This window comes from Halyomorpha halys, unplaced genomic scaffold (assembly GCF_000696795.3).
Source record: "Halyomorpha halys isolate HHAL.00 unplaced genomic scaffold, Hhal_1.1 Scaffold257.1, whole genome shotgun sequence".
Lineage (NCBI taxonomy): Eukaryota > Metazoa > Arthropoda > Insecta > Hemiptera > Pentatomidae > Halyomorpha > Halyomorpha halys.
Window position 1 is genome coordinate 1323096 of NW_027104967.1, and position 5410 is coordinate 1328505.

The following is a 5410-nucleotide window of genomic DNA, read 5'->3' on the forward strand; positions in this document are numbered from 1 at the left end:
ATATTTATATATAATAAGATTAAATACGTACAGCCTTAATTATCATATAAAGAAGCTTAAAAAAAAAGAAAAAGGAATGCACTACATTGAGATCAGTCCAATTCCAACGCTAACATTTTAAAGATTAAGATAAATTAATACAGGAAATTGTTTATTAAATTGCATCAAATATGCTAACATGGTTTCTACATTTCTACAAAATGGTTCCTGTATAACCAACACCAATATATAGCATTCACGAAATAGTATATGTTATGGCCGACGAATAATGATAAATTTAAACAAAAAGATTGTGTTAAGTTAGGGAAAAAAGCAGTATAAAAAACATATATTTTTGCTTCATTCTAGTTTTTCCGCTCGATTACATTGAAGTAGCGTTGTCACATGTTATATCCACCAGAGGAACCTTTGAGTTTTTCTGAACATCAAAGAGTGGTTCGGTGGACATCACCGCAGGCGAACCTCGGTACACCCTTGTACCGTAAATGTTGAACATTTACACACTACTGGTTTTCTACCGATTCATTTCTTTGTCTTTAAAAATCAGTAGTCTTCTTCTTTCCAGAAGGAATAGAAGATTACAATGTGGTTTTAGACCCACCCAATATGGGACCGACGTAGTAAACGTCACTGGGTGCACCTTATTTATAACTCAACAAAATGTGTGAAGCCGGTTGTCTTCAATTGCTGTTTCATCAATTACAAGTTTTTCAACTACTCTAGGAGGTCTATGACATCCGTCAATGAACTATACTATCGATTAGAAGATTGTCTTCAGCAGCAACAAGAACGTCAAAACGCAATAAGAGAACGCTCTTTTTTGGGTTTTACAAGAAAATTAACAATTCCAGTTATTTCTATGTTCACGACTGATTATAAAATCTAGAAAAATATTCAAAGAGATTCATTGTTACAGAATTGATAATTTCATAGTGATAATATAACATTTTCAAATCATGACATTGCAGGTTATATAATAAAATGAAATCAATATATTATCAAGACACGTCAAAAATAGATTAATCAACAAAATTATCCATCATAAGAGGATAATCCTGAAGAAATAAATTAAAACATTTATATTTAAAAATTAATTAAAAAAAAAAGAAAATTCTAAAATAATGTTCAATAGCCTTCAAATATAATGATTTTTTTTTTCACCAATGATGTTCAATTTTAACAAAAAAGTTCCTGTAACCTCCAAAGCATATACCCGCCTTAAATTTATATTTTCAGTTTTGAGCTAATTTATTCGTTCACACACACACAAAGACAAACAGACCAATTAGATTTGGTTATATCAATACATGGGACATCAAATCATGTATTTTCGTCGAAAACTCAAATTCGAAATTTTTCACGATACATTCCATATATAGGTGAGTGAAAGTAAGAATCTAAGCAGAGCAGATATAAATTTATTTACATGGGCAGAACAATTATTTGAATATAGTGGGTTGTTATTGATAATTCGGTTATCTTAACTTCGATTCCTGCCGACATAATAATAAGCCATAACTATTAATTAAGAGGACTAGGGTCTAGCCTGCAGAACCAACAAAGATTTCGTGAAACGGTGATGAGCTTGCGAACGAGTCACACTTTATTCATATTTTCTATCTCCATTTGATTTTCCTGGGGTATCTAATAGACATTATCTGATATCTAAGATATAATGAGTGACAGCCACCTATAGATAACTAGTCAGCCACCTATAGACAACTAGTCAGCCACCTATAGATAACTAGTGGTCAGCTTCCCAAGCCGGGAGGGGGGGGGGGAATCCTCAACATCTCAGACCTCCTTATCCCATGATTGACCGTGTTGAGGTTTCCTGTTACCTCGTGTAGACGTTGAGCGATAGTTTCATTTACATACTGCGTTTTAGCCAGTACTGCCGAGTCTAACCGCCTCCAGAGTTTTACCATCCAATAGTCGCTACTATTCATGTGTTCTATTCACAAATCACGGAATTCGGTATAACTGTAAGTGTATGATTGTTGCACTGTCACACTAGCCCTGGCGAGATGATAGTACAAGTAATGGCAGTGAAGCAACTGTCACTTATAAACGCCTTTACAGTGAACTATTTTTTCAGTTACAATCGCAGTCAACTGTTCGATAGTTGCAGTCACAATAACATTTAATGTCGCAACAGTACTGTCGCATAACCCTAACAGTTGATAGTACAAGTAATAATAACAGAACAGTTGCGCCAACTGCTACATTTGCCTGTATATGCCTTGAAAGTGATCTATCACAACATACAACCTTATCGAGTGTAATGGCGATAGACAAGAGAACTTTGTTCTTACTTATTTGAACTTGAAATTAATTGTATTTAATGTATATTTAACCTTATCAACAATTATTGGGTAGGACGGCAACTCAAACAAATACGAAAAGTTTTAATAAATCGTTACAAGAGTAAGCATATAATTATAAACACTACAATAATTAACAATATTTAAGCAATTAGAGAGTTTTCGATGAAAACACACGTTCTTAGGTTTCCTGAGTCCGTATAAGAAAGTATCACAAGATGGTCTGTGTGTGTGTGAACATTCTAGTTCAAAAATGAAAATTCCCAAAACAAATCTTCCTCGAAATGTACAAAATATTTTATATCCTTAGCAAAATATTAAATAATAAACCATATTACTCCTTAAATGATTTTTATTCTTTACATTTTATCACAAATCATGAATTTCTTCAGAGAGTTGATCTATAAGCTATTTCCTCACTAAATTATTGAAATTCGGTCTTCGATGAACGTATTATTAAAATTGGTAACTGTCATAACGAGGTAACTGAATTTATTAAATAAAATATAAATATATAAATTAAATACAGGCATATATAATATTCATCTAATACATAAAGAAAAAGTAATTACTAAGCGGTTGTATTTGGGCGATAGGAAAAAATTAAGGTAAATTTAGGTTCAGGATCAGGTTTATGTTTAAATAGAATGGTGTAATTATAGGGATATAACACTTAAAGATTGGGGGGAGGGGTACAAGAAACCATAGTTAACATCAATAAAGGAATAAATGTCAATGAATAATTCCAATGGAAGTATTTTCACCTAAACACTTCAATCTATAGTAACTTATTTAGAAATATAGGTTTTGAATTACTTCAGCTAATGTTTTCCCTATGCACTAAACTTTAATCAAATAGAAATATTGGTCATGGAAACTTTTTTCTTAATTTCAAACTTCCCTTGATAACCGTTACAAGTCCTAGGGGTAGAACTTTCATTAATTTCAGTCCTTCACACTTGAGTCGTAAAAACTAAAAGATGTCACCACAACTTGTCTAACGACCAATTACTATACTTCATCTCCTATAGGCATTATTAGTACAACACAATACCTATATTAACAATAAAATAATCCTATTCTTTCAAACAAAAGCTAGAGAAAGTGCTAGTATTTGTGCTGTTTCATTGGCAGACAATGCTACATGAGCCACAGCGGACTTCCCTGTTCTTGCACACTGATGACAATCCTTTCTTGTACCATAGGGGATTCCCGATCATGGAGTGTTCAACTCCGCTTTCAAACTTTCTGAGAAACATATTCTGATCAAACTTTCCCAATTGAAATATTGTATATGCTTTGAACTTGGATGGAACACGTAGACAGGTGAAATGTAATAACAGTCACGTGACTTTAAAGCAGTGTATTCCAACTCGGAGAGGTCAAAGTCCAACCCAACTTGCTGAGGAAACTTTTTAAAAATAAAATTAGTTGCTCAAAATGACATTTTGAGGCACATTTAATTTTTTTTTTTAATTTATTAATTTAATTACTTTACAACTGTACAAAATAATACAATAAGTAAATATGTTGTATGTTTCATATACACTTGAAAATCTTGGGAAGGAACCACCCATTGGTGGTACTCAAACATTAATTTAAATTAGAAGGTCCCATGGCCATCTTCTTTTCAGACGCCGCGGAGGATTATCAGGGATTGTTAAGATTAAGAATTAATGGGTTAGGATGGTTAAGGAGTTTGGAATGAAAAGACGCATATTTGTTTTGGGCCAAATCTGCAACGAATGGGATGTTAAGGTCTTTGTGAATGAGTTTATAAGTTTAGTTTGTAACGTAATAAGGAGCATCAAGGATTTTACGTAGGATTTTGGATTGTAAGGATTGGATGCGGGAAGAATTTCATGGTTTGGTGGAGCCCCAGAGCTCAATCCCATATGTCCAAATTGGTCTGATTATCGTAGAGTATACTAATTTTTTCTAGTGAATGGGAAGTTTAGAGCGTTTGTCAAGTAAGTGTTGTAGCAATCGGAATCTACGAGCAGTTTCTTGTCGTTTCAGTCTTGTGTGTGGATTCCAAATAAGTCTCTTGTCAAGGATACTGTAGGACAGGAGGTTTACGACGGAGAGTAAAGGTTATATACATTTAAAATAAAATATAAAGAATATAATTTAAGATTAATAGCTATAAGCATTACTTACCATTGTCTATAGCAGTGTGTTCTACATTGCTGTGATACAACTAACTCTAGGTTTGTGCCAGAGCTGAATAGAAGTGAAATGGAGAAAGGTAGATAGAGGTTCGTTTTGGATTTTCCAAACTGTAACCGTTCTTTCTAGGTACTCAGTCAATTATTTCTTCTGGTCAGTCAGCCTTATGTGTTTATGAAGGTAGAGTAACATGAATTTAAATTAAGTGCAATCGATTTTTTTTTTTTGGCAGCCTGATTTTTATATTTTCCTATAGTGGTAATTTCTTTTAGATATATATGATTTTAGGTGTATCAAATTTGAATTTATGCCCTGTCTGAAATGTGTGATGAGATCAGTTTCGTCAGGTTTGTTAGGATTTTTTATTATAACAATATACACATTATTTATTCTGAGACAAGTCAGAATAATACAGAGAAAAAGACAAATGGGGGCTGAGGAGCCTCAGAGATACTTAAACAAAAATAGAAAGGAATATAAAAAGTCATCATAAAAAAATAATTATAAGTTAGTTTCTCACTTTAATCAGTTGGACAATAAAAAAAAAATGATGAAAAAATAATTAAGAATGATGTAATAATTTATATACATGAAATCACTTATAAACTCTTATTATAAGGACAAAACAAGTGCTAGACACAAAGTTCAAGCGGAAGGAAAGAAGCGGGAAAGCCTACTGGATAAGGATAAACGAACCCCGGCAATCTTAGCAAAGCTGAGAGAGTGGACTGTTTTCGGCTAGTAACAGGACATGATTTGCTCCAAAAACACCTCCATCGAATTGGCATCGTAGATTCCCCGAAATGTCCTCTGTGCAACATGGGGAACATGGATGGAGACCATCGTGTGTTGGTCTGGAGGATGTTGAGCGGGATGCGGACCAACTAAGAGGAAGAGTAAAATTGTATTGGGCTGCG